Raw genomic sequence first — 12783 nt, 5'->3', positions numbered from 1 at the left:
AATTTCTTCATTATTTCAGCATGTGGAGATTGTTCAAGCTTTGGTCAATTATATATTCCGTTGTCTAAATGGTTTGCAATCGCTCACACGTTATCGCGTGTTCGACATAGTATTTACTTCAGTAAATATAAGAAACAACAACCGGAATGAAAATCGAAGCTTTGCTCGATGAAAATAAAATTCAATCTGCGACAATCATCAATTCATTATGGACAATTTTACCGCCTACTTGATCGGTCAAAGCGTATTGACAAAAATCAGTAACAGGCAAATTGTTGCATCGAACTCTGTCAGTCACCATTTGACCGAGAATTTTGTCAGTAGGAAGTGACTAACGTGCCTCGTCAGTTGTCAGTGACATTGATGAAAAAATGCAGCTCTGGCCTAGTCCCCTTTTGGCATTCAGAACCCCGGGGGCAGGTGAATATTCTGGCTAGGTTCGCCTAGTTGAGAAGTGAGATAAGTCTGCCAAAAAATTATAGGAGGTTGTGTCCAAGATACGACCGCATTGTTGACGTAGAACTACGGTGTTATTTTATATAAATCGCTTGTTTATACCTTCTGATATTATTTTATAATGCTGTGAAATTTTAGAAACAACTACTTAGTAGAATAATCTCTGAAATGGTTTTTTCATTGTAGAATCAGTAGACGATAATTGATTGATGATTCATTCTTGCCCTAGCAAAACAATACACTAGCTGATCATGTCGCAATTTATTTCATGTCAATGCATTGAAAATTAACCTCGAACGATATTCCGGTGGCCTTTTTCGCAATAGACATAGACTCGGCTACAGTCGATTATATACATGTTCCACCAGCACCATTATTCCAAATCTTATACCTACATCAATATATCTTTGGCACCGCATGGAAACAACAACAATGACAACACTAGCAAGTATCAAATATCATGTTACATGTTATTTAGTATTGCATCAGTGGAATCGCACCTCTAGGTATCGTACGTACAACGTAAACCGAGCGCCAAACAAGCGTTCGCCATAGCATGCATACAAAGCCATTACATTGGTGACTTGAAATTATTAGGAATATAAACACTTCTCATCATTTTGCGCTATTCTCAAAAGAAACGCTTCTGTTGATATTACTGGCCTCGAAAAAAGTTGCATTACTTTCTCATGCTCGAGAGAAGCACAGCTGTCACCCTTAGTGGAGGAAGTATTGCTACTGGTAAGCGAAACCTAATTACATACAAAATTCTAGAACGACATTTACTTCCTTGGTGACTAAACATGCATTGCTTCATTATGATAAAGATTAGCGCAAATGCAATCCTAGTTGAAGGCAGATTTGCGACCGGTACGCGAACCCAAATAACTCATAACATTCCAGTAAGACATTCAAGATGCTTGGTTTTCTCCAAATAATTTTTGGCGCACAACCTTAACGCCTGCTTCTCCAGAACGTCAGTTTAATGCATTGATGCATTCTCAAAGGCACCAACGAAGCCCTTACGATGGTGGAAAACAAACAATGTTAACTGCTTGGAAAAAGACTGAATAATTCTTACTCTGCTGTAACATCCATCGATGCAAATTCGCTGGTGAGTTTGTCAAGAGCGACCGCCTTCACCACCGGCGGGGGAGCTTGATTTTGGTTGCTGCCTGGGTAACGGCGTTTACATTTTCGACCAACGCTCCGAAATCGCCTACTTTGCTGTTGCTCGATTCGGTGTCATACTCGCGAAGGCTCGGTTTAGTGAGAGCGCTTTTCACTGCACCAACATCGCGTGCCTCATTACTTTACGCTTGCCTCGAAATTTTATTGCCCCTGGCAATGCGTTCGTTTTTTGCAGGGCTCGAGCCTGCCTTCCTCTTCTTCTTTCTCATCACACAGCGTCCAATTTATGACGCGGAGAGAAAAACACACGATGCGAATAACGCGAGAAACGAACTGAAAAAACCACACGACGATATCCAAGTTGAATCACCACTGGTGGGGTACAAACATAGATCGAAGCGCAGCGAAAGCAAAGTGAACTGGATTGCTCAACAGTCCGATGCTGAATGAAAATTTGCCTCAGCGAGATCTACTGTTTATACTCTAGGCAAGTATTCCCCTTCATTCTTCTACTTTTCCTTTGTTCACGGAGACTTTAAATCCTACGATTCCCCCTTCGTTGGTCGTCGATAAGTTGCTCGTTATTGACAGCTCTGTTCGGGAAAGCACACAAATGAACAGAACAAATGTATGAGAAAATGAAAACGCTTAAAGTTTTCCTGAATTTTAACCATTTACAAACCAGGGGATTCTAATGTATAGCATTTTAAACAAATCTTAGGGAATTTCCGATTCGTTTAGTATGTAAATCGCCAAAATCCGTTCGTGGCAAAAATAGTTATTAACGTTAACTTTATTTCATAAAAATGTGATTTGGCACCCTATATGAAAGTGTTTTCTGATTTGGCACCCTATATGAAAGACGTAGTTCTACGTCAAAAGTAGGTTTTCAAATGGGGATCAACACTAGGGTAGGAGCCTACCCGTTGGTTTCAAATGTTCCTATCTCACGCCTTCACGAAGATCATATGACGACATTTTTAGATCGGGCGTGCACTGGAAACACACACCTGGTCTTGGCTCCGAGAACGGGTGTCGAAAGTGGCTAAGTGAGGGGGTGCGAGCGAGTCATAGCGCTATATCTCTCCCGGGGAAGGCCTCCCGGGTCATTGGAGGCTTAGGGTGTGTCTGTCTCCATGTTAGGGGTGGTGCCCCGAAAAGGTTCCTCTGGCAAGGGTGGACTCTAATATACCTTTCCAACCCGCTGTTTCTCGGGCAAAGCAGATACACCCAGAAAATGGAGCTACGTTCACGAACAAAACTTAGAATACGATTGCCCCAGGAGGGTCCCCGAACTGGAGGTGGTCCTGGAACGAGCGTAAGAGCGAGCGGCCAGCGACTGGAGGGCGAGGTACAAGAGCGGGCCACCAGCCGGGTTCAAACGGAGAGCTACCAACACACGGAAACAGCAGCCATCGACATCACCCAAGAAACGCTGTGCCTACGAGGCGTGTTGCGACTGCCAGACGACAGTCGTCCACACTTGTCGGTACCACTAGGTGACGGATCATGTGGACACACGAAACGAACGAACGAACAGTTCGTCGGGAGGCTTGACCAGAACGCGATGAACGCGAGGCGTAGAGCGATAGTACGTAACAACATGCTCTCCCAAACGCAAATCGATGAGATCAAGCAGCAGATGCAGAGAGAAATAAGCTCCAGGAACAACAGAGCAAGCGATGTGTCGAGACGAAGTTCAGCACGGCTGAGCAATTAATTTGCCCTACTCGTGAATCAGCACCAGTGGAGGCCACAATACAACAACCTGGAACCCGGAGCCGGAATACCCACAGCCAGATCAACAACTACTACGCGATCTGGTCTTCCACTACGATGAGGCGATCTCACAGTTCCGCGACACAGACCCTTTGTCGCGCCCCAGGATCCCGAAGTTGCAGCATTCCCGCAGGCTGACAAGTGCAGTAAAGCTCATGGACGAGCACGTTCTTCCGCTGCACTTGGTTGATGCTGAGAACATGGAGGAGCTGCAACTGAAAGTTTACTGTGCTGCTGTGGCGCCCGCCAAAAGTTTACCGTCAAAGTTTCTGCTCACTGCGAATAACATCACATCATCGCAGAAGAGCAGAAAGGATGCAGGAAAAATACGCATGGCTGCAAAGACCAGGCAATCATCGACGCAGCCATAGTCGGCCAGGCGGTATATAACCAGCGGAACCTAAGTATGGCCTATATAGACTATAGGAAGTCATACGACTCCATACATCACTCGTTTCTCGTCCGGGTATTGGAGCTCTATAAAATTAGGTTCTTGCAGCATGCGATGAGGCAGTGGAGCACGTCTCTGCACCTTAGTGATGGGGAAAATGTGTTGCAGTCTAGAACGCTGCAGATGAAGGGGGGATTTTCCAAGGCGACTCTTTCAGCCCGCTTTGGTTTTGTCTGGTACTGAACCCCCTCAGTAGGACGCTCAGTAGAAACGATCATGGTTATAAAATAAGGTATCGTGACGGCGCCCACGAAGAAATGACTCATACCTTTTAAATGGACGATCTCAAGGTCTACGCTGATTCAGGTCAGCGTCTAGGTGTAGCTATCCGGGTTGTCGAGGACATAAGCAGGGACATCTGCATGGAGTTCGGCCTCGACAAGTGTCGCTGTATCCATCTGCTTAAAAGACAACTCACCGAATCCGGAGGCTACGAGGTTTGTGACGGCGAGTTTATACAAGACATGGTTCGTGGCGAATCTTACAAATACCTTGGATTCCGACAGCTCACCGGGATTCGCCACTCCGATATCAAGACGGAGCTGCGAAAATACTTGAGTCGAGTGAACTGTGTCCTGAGGACTTTCCTCAACGTGGGGAACAAGGTGCGCGCGATCAACATTCGCGATTCCCCCGCTGACCTCCAGTTTTGGTGTAGTCAAATAGAGCAAAACTGACCTAGAAGACCTTGAGAAGAGGATGAGGAAAGCATTCAAAGAGGCCGGGATGCACCATCCTCAATTGGCACTGGAGAGAGTTTCACTACCACGCAAAGAAGGGGGACTTGGAATCGTCGACATTTCTGCACTGTGTGTTGCCCAGGTACGACAACTGTGCGAGTACTCCGCAGAACGCGCCAACCAAAACGCGCTATACCGGGCTGTCTGCGCCGCTAACAGAGGATACAGCGCTCTGCACTTGGTGCAAGCGGAGTACCAACTCAACTGCAATCTGCAGACAGTGGAGAAAAAGATTGCAGCTTGGAAGCAGAAGGCAGTGCATGGTGCACACCCCCATCAACTGGACCAGTCACACGTCGACAAGGCCGCATCTAATCTGTGGTTAACGCGTGGTGAACTCTCTTCAGTAGTAGAAGCCGACATTATAGCCATTCTGGACAGGACTCTGACGACGAAAAAATGCAGGCGGTACGTCTGGCATCCAGACGTTGATGACATTTGCCGGATGTGCCATCAACCAGGTGAAAACATAGAGCACATTATGGGAGGCTGTCCCGTTTTGGCCAACGCAGCCTACACCGAGCGTCACAACAACAAGACCCGTATTGTTCATCGACAACTGACGCTACAATGTGCTCTACTGAAGAAAACGTACCAAACTATCGGTATCTGCCTGCACCTGCCCTGGAAAATGACCGTTTCAAGCTGTACTGGGATCGCACAGTTCTGACCGACCTAGTTTCGATCCACCACAACCGCCCAGATATAATGGTTTACGACAAGACCGCAAAGTCACCATCATCGATGTCGCTATTCCACTGAACCGAAATCTGGAGGAGACCCACGGTCGGAAAATCTGCATGTACCGATCATTGGCCGTGGAGTTCAAGGAACTGTGGGGGCTAAGGGAGGTCCCAAGAATTGTTCCAGTTGTTCTTTCTGGAACTGAAATTGTCCCGAAGACACTTCTGGAAGCGCTAAAGGTGTTGAACAGAGAAGGAATTGGCAGGCATCCAAAAGTCGGTCATTCTTAGCACCTGCGCGATTCTCCGACAATTTCTCGGTCAGGACTAAAAAAGCACGAGCATGCAGACACGTACATTCCGCAGAGTCTAGTCTCTTTTTGGCATTCAGAAGCCCGGGGGCAGGTGAATATTCTGGCTAGGTTCGCCTAGTTAAGTAGTGAGATAAGTCTGCAAAAAAAAAACTTTGGAAGCAGAAGGCAGTACATGGTGCCCACTCCCATCAGCTGGACTGGCCACACGTCGACAAGACCGCATCTAATTTTTGGCTAAAGCGTGGTGAACTCTCTTCAGTAGTAGAAGCCGACATGATAGCCATCCAGGACAGGATAATGCCAACGAGAATCTGTAGACGATATGTCTATCATCAAGACGTTTATGACATTTGACGGATGTGCCGTCATCCAGGTTAAAACATAGAGCACATTATGGAAGGCTGTCCCGTTTTGGCCAACGCAGTCTACACCTAGTGCCACAACGTAGAGAAGATACCCAACTACCGGTACCTGCTTGCACTTGTCCTGGAAAATGACCACTTCAAACTATATTGTGATCGCACTGTTCTGAACCAAAATCAGGAGGACATCCACGGTCTAAATAATTTGTAAGTACCCACCCCATTGGTTGTGGAATTCAAAGAACTGTGGGGGCTAAGGTAGGTCCCAAGAATTGTTCCAGTCGTTCTCTCTGGAATCGGAATCGTCCCGAAGACACTTAGCGCTCAACTTCCGAGTTAACCAGGCGCATTTCTTGACTACTGCTATTGACTACTTGCTATTGAGACTTGACTGCTATTGACTACGGAAGTCCTTCGCCGGCTATTTTTTCAAGTTTTAAAGTTTCGTGTGCTATCGCGAGCCGATGTCCGCGATAAAACGCCGCGAAAACACTTTTCGCATCGACTATGCGAATTTGCCGATAAAGCCATCGTCTGAAGAGGTTCACCGTTTTGTAGGTGTTACACTTGGCATGAAACGAGAAGAGGTAAAGCGGATTCAATATAGCCGCAACCTCGGAGTCGCTTTTGTAAAAACCGCTTCTCTCGAAGCGGCACTCAAAATCGTGGAAGAGAACGACAACACACACGAGATAGTAGTGGACGGTAAATCGTACACACTTCGACTAATGATGGAGGATGGAGCAGTGGAAGTTAAAATCTTCAATCTTTCCGAAGATGTTACCAATCTGAAGATCGAAAAGTTTCTCAACGTATACGGAGAAGTTTTTTCCATTCGAGAGGAGGTATGCCATGAGAAACATTTTTTTCCTGGACTACCGACCGATGTTCGTACCGTACGGATGACTATAAAGAAAAACATAGCATCCTACGTTACTATTGATGGCGATACAACACTGGTGTCATATTACGGCCAGCAACAAACTTGCCGACATTGCGGTGAATTTATTCACAACGGAGTGTCGTGTGTAAAAAACAAAAAATTGCTGGTTCAAAAACTGGCCACAAACAATATCTCATATGCAGACGTAACAAAAAACGCGAATCCCGCGCGTACGAAGCCTTTGGCTTCGAGATTGCAAGCTGCGAAGACCAGTGCATCAGTACCCGCAGCAGAAATCGAAACATCAACACCGACAAATATAGAAACATCCACAAACAGAACAATGCCGCCTCCTGCCAATTTGGCTCATCATAGCGAGTCCAGTGACTTCGCTTTACCAGCCAGCGTACCCGATGAAGAACACGAATACGAATCATGGACCAAAGTCCAACGGAGAGATTTTCAAGCCTTTCAGAGAAGAACAACTGGTAATGAGACTGACTCATCCACAGGTAGTAGACGCTCGACACGCAGTAGCAAGAAAATGCGTTGCGACGAAGGCGACGACTTGCATGACAATTACATCTAATAATAATTATCCTCTTCACCAGTTATAACATTGCGACTATAAACGTGAACACCATCACGAATACAAACAAAATTAACGCGCTTCGAACATTTATCCGAACAATGGATCTCGACATCATGTTCATTCAAGAACTAGAAAATGAGCAGTTCACCCTTCCCGGATTCAATGTCGTAGCAAATGTTGATCGATTTATGGAAGGCATCGATATCGCATTGAAAGATCACATCCAATTCTCGCATGTAGAGAGAAGTTTGAACGGTCGCTTTGCGTGTACAAAATACTACGCTTTGTTGTTTCTACGCTCCATCCGGGACAGCTCTTCGTACTCAGAGAGAACGTTTTTGACGTAGGACTACGTCTTTCATTTCTATACCGGGGTGTAAAATCAAAGTTTCGAAAACGAAAGCGTTACGCCGGAGACCGAGATTTTGAGCGTTAATAGCTCCTAAACAACTGAACGAAATGGTATGATAAACAATTCATTCGAAAGATAAAATGTCTACGCGTTATATACTTGTTACTTTTTGATCCAAAAACTTGTTTCAATAGTCTTAAAATTGCTTTCAAAACAGGCTATTGAAATCACCAATCGGTATATAAGCGAGCGGCGCTCGGAAATCCACTCAGTTCTAATTGAACAGCGATTGGAGCATGTTGTCGCTGTTGCGGTGAAGCTCTTTATTTATCATGAAAGCGCGGATGAACGGTGTCACCAAGAGCCTGTTTGTGCACCCTATGCCAGAAGGGAATCTATCAGGAGGAGAGTGATGCCACAAACGGTTCCCTGGGAAGACATCGCTACACACACATACGAGCGCGGCTATTAACAGGTGGTTATCGAGTTGGCATTAACCACTGGTGGGTTTCCAGTATCGAGGAAAATGTGGAAATATCTAATCGTTACTGAGAATAATCTGCCAGTTCCTCTGGGAATTTTCCAAATATATTCATGTGAAAGAGTTTAATTGAATGTTTTCTATCCATGTTACACTGTGACCAAATATGTTTCAATCAAGTGCTATTAACAGGTGGTTATCGAGTTGGCATTAACCAATGGTGGGCTTCCAGTATCGAGGAAAATGTGGAAATATCTAATCGTTACTGAAAATAATCTGCCAGTTCCTTTGGGAATTTTCAAAATATATTCATGTGAAAGAGTTTAATTGAATGTTTTCTATCCATGTAACACTGTGACCAAATACATTTGGTTTTGTGGTTTTTCAATCAATCGCAATTAACAGGATAGCTTCAGAAGATTATTCTTCCCCATCAGTAGGATATTTCCGTATCCAATATTGTATGCGCCCGCAATCGATTATTGCTCAGTCGCCGAAAGTTCCGAGCTCAGAGAGTTCATTCCCCTCTAGTTTGCCTTCCAAATTGCCATCGTAAACCACACCTTCTCTCGATTCAATCACACACAAAAAGCATATTTAAGCGATATTCTGGTGGTGAGACACATTCATTTTTCGTGAGGACATCGACAAGACAACATCGTTGCCTAACGTGCTGGAGGAGGTGGACGGCGAAGGATCGACACATACACGCGCAGAACTCTTTCCGTTAGGATGCCATTCAGCATCGAGAAAGTTCCGGAAAGATCTAATCATTGCTGGAAAATAATCTGCCAGTTCCTTTGGGAATTTTCAAAATATATTCATGTGAAAGAGTTTAATTGAATGTTTTCTATCCATGTAACACTGTGACCAAATATGTTTCAATCAAGTGCTATTAACAGGTGGTTATCGAGTTGGCATTAACCACTGGTGGGCTTCCAGTATCGAGGAAAATGTGGAAATATCTAATCGTTACTTAAAATAATCTGCCAGTTCCTTTGGGAATTTTCAAAATATATTCATGTGAAAGAGTTTAATTGAATGTTTTCTATCCATGTTACACTGTGACCAAATATGTTTCAATCAAGTGCTATTAACAGGTGGTTATCGAGTTGGCATTAACCACTGGTGGGCTTCCAGTATTGAGGAAAATGTGGAAATATCTAATCGTTACTGAAAATAATCTGCCAGTTCCTTTGGGAATTGTCAAAATATATTCATGTGAAAGAGTTTAATTGAATGTTTTCTATCCACTGTTTTCTATAACACTGTGACCAAATACATTTGGTTTTGTGGTTTTTCAATCAATCGCAATTAACAGGATAGCTTCAGAAGATTATTCTTCCCCATCAGTAGGATATTTCCTTATCCAATATTGTATGCGCCCGCAATCGATTATTGCTCAGTCGCCGAAAGTTCCGAGCTCAGAGAGTTCTTTCCCCTCTAGTTTGCCTTCCAAATTGCCATCGTAAACCACACCTTCTCTCGATTCAATCACACACAAAAAGCATACTTAAGCGATATTCTGGTGGTGAGACACATTCATTTTTCGTGAGGACATCGACAAGACAACATCGTTGCCTAACGTGCTGGAGGAGGTGGACGGCGAAGGATCGACACATACACGCGCAGAACTCTTTCCGTTAGGATGCCATTCAGCATCGAGAAAGTTCCGGAAAGATCTAATCATTGCTGGAAAATAATCTGCCAGTTCCTTTGGGAATTTTCAAAATATATTCATGTGAAAGAGTTTAATTGAATGTTTTCTATCCATGTTACACTGTGACCAAATATGTTTCAACCAAGTGCTATTAACAGGTGGTTATTGAGTTGGCATTAACCACTGGTGGGCTTCCAGTATCGAGGAAAATGTGGAAATATCTAATCGTTACTGAAAATAATCTGCCAGTTCCTTTGGGAATTTTCAAAATATATTCATGTGAATGAATTTAATTGAATGTTTTCTATCCATGTAACACTGTGACCAAATATGTTTTAATCAAGTGCTATTAACAGGTGGTTATCGAGTTGGCATTAACCACTGGTGGGCTTCCAATATCGAGGAAAATGTGGAAATATCTAATCGTTACTGAAAATAATCTGCCAGTTCCTCTGGGAATTCAAAATTACATTCATGTGAAAGAGTTTATTTGAATGTTTTCTATCCATGTAACACTGTGACCAAATATTTTTCAATCAAGTGCTATTAACAGGTGGTTATCGAATTAGCATTAACCACTGATGGGCTTCCAGTATCGAGGAAAATGTGGAAATATCTAATCGTTACTGAAAATAATCTGCCAGTTCCTTTGGGAATTTTCAAAATATATTCAATCAATCGCAATCAACAGGATAGCTTCTGAAGATTATTCTTCCCCATCAGTAGGATATTTCCGTATCCAATATTGGATGCATAAAACCTTGTGCCTCCAACGTAACGCTCTCGTTTTCGAAGTTCTCCAAATATTCATTCATTCAGAATGAATTCAGATTCAACTTCATACAAATGATCTCTAAATCAACGATAGTCCTACGTCACCCTTGCGGTTATACCATAGATATAACCCACTTCCTGTTTTTTAACAACACGATCGCCTATTACCTTCGTCATCATACAGAACATGTTATTCTTGCCGGCGATTTTAATTGCGTACTGCGACAATGCGACGCGATTGGATACCACATAAGACTCTCTCTCCAGGCTACAAAGAAACAGCTGCAGTTGCATGACGTGTGGCTTAAGCTTCGCACAACAGACACCGGGCATACTTTTATTACGGCAAATTCTTCCTCTCGAATAGATCGCATCTACGTGAGTGCGGGACTATGCGAACAACTACGCAATATACACACGCACGTATGTTCATTTATCGATCATATGGCTGTGACATCGCGCATATGTTTACCTAACCTCGGTCGACCCCAAGGGCGTGGATTCTGGTCACTTCGCCCTCATCTCATTGCTAACGAAAATGTTGCGGAACTTCAGATACGATGGCAGTATTGGACACTGCAAAAGCGTAACTATGCCAATTGGATGCACTGGTGACTGAATTATGGCAAGCCAAGATTAACTAGCTTCTTTCGATGGAAATCGAAACAATCATACTTCACACATGCTTTTGCACGCATCCACGAATAAATCGTAGCGGGAGAGCCTCTCTCGGTGTTCCAGCTTGGAGAAAGGAAAAGAAAACAAACGACGATAGAACGACTTGTCGGTGATCAGGGTGAAATAATCAATGATTCCCAACACATTCAAAACCACGTGCTTCAATATTTCTCCGATCTGTACTCGGAGACAGCTGAAGAAACAGATCAATTTTTTCGATAATTTTCAGTGCGCTCAGATCGTACCCGAAAATGATACAACAAATGAGGCATGTATGAATGAGATCACAACAGCCGATATATAGACCGCAATTAAGTCAAGCGCCTCCAAAAAATCGCCGGGACCAGATGGTATTCCAAAAGAATTTTACCTTCGAGCATTCGACGTCATCCACAGAGAATTAAATCCAGTGTTTGGATTTCGATCAAAATCAAATGATACACAATGTGTCATGCAAGTAAACTCTCACGAACATTTAACCAAATATGAGAGGATCATTCAGATACTTGTATGAATGTCAGTAATCACTTGTGTAATATTTAGTGATTAAACTAAGAGAGGAACGAAGACTGTTTGCATATTCGATCTGTATCAAACATCGCATACCATTTTCGAAGCCTGCATACAAGTTTGAACCACATATATCGTCCCATTTTACTATAGCGAAACCCACTGCACAGACAAGTGCAAAGCAATAAATGATACAAGAAAAATTAAGTCATCATTACGTCACCATTTGCGGAGAGCAGCGAATGGGAAAAGAGATAAAACGCGAGAGTTTTTGCTTCTCACTGGAGCGGTGTTGCTAGTAAAACTATGCGGTCTATATGAATATACACATTTCAAGGGATAGCGGCGTTAAAAATGGAAAATATAATCTGACTACCCTTCCCTTAGCCTCTACACTGAGAGAAATAATTAGTAAATATAACGAATTTTTTGGTAAATACTACCAATCTATAGTCATTTTCGACCGTACTAATAAACACATATGTCAAGCAGAACCATGATTCGGAAGCCCAATATCGGCTACATTTTCTCGCCGAAAATGCACGTATCAGAATTATATCCTTATTATACCTCCGTATTGCCTTATGGGAACAATGAAAATGGTTAATACGCGCTTTTCTCACCAGTTTTCAGATATGACAATATCCAAGCTTACTAATGTTATCGAGTAAAATATACTAATCTCTGGTAGGGATGCGGGTTTGTTGACAATATATGCGATTTTTTCAATGAGTGGATCATTTGGCAAACACTGATTAAATCTCATCCTGAACGAAGCACTATCGTCAAACTTTCCGTCGCAGTTTGTGGAAGGTGTTGTCGTTTTGGTGAAGAATCGAAGATCTGACGACACTGTTGCATCGTATAGACCGATATCTCTCTTAAACTTCGATTATAAACTACTTTCACGTATGTAGAAAACTCACCTGGAGAATGT

At 43.3% G+C, this 12783-nt stretch overlaps 1 protein-coding gene across 2 annotated transcripts in view; it reads left to right on the top strand.

Moving 5' to 3' along the window:
• LOC129769998 (cell adhesion molecule Dscam2) overlaps positions 1 to 12783 on the top strand; it is a 188629-nt gene that overhangs the window by 41535 nt on the left and 134311 nt on the right. The gene's annotated exons all lie outside the window — the stretch shown is intronic.

Source organism: Toxorhynchites rutilus, chromosome 2, assembly GCF_029784135.1.
Source record: "Toxorhynchites rutilus septentrionalis strain SRP chromosome 2, ASM2978413v1, whole genome shotgun sequence".
NCBI classification, from domain to species: domain Eukaryota; kingdom Metazoa; phylum Arthropoda; class Insecta; order Diptera; family Culicidae; genus Toxorhynchites; species Toxorhynchites rutilus.
The sequence above is the reverse complement of the archived record's forward strand: the minus strand, read 5'-3'. Positions and strand labels throughout refer to the sequence as shown.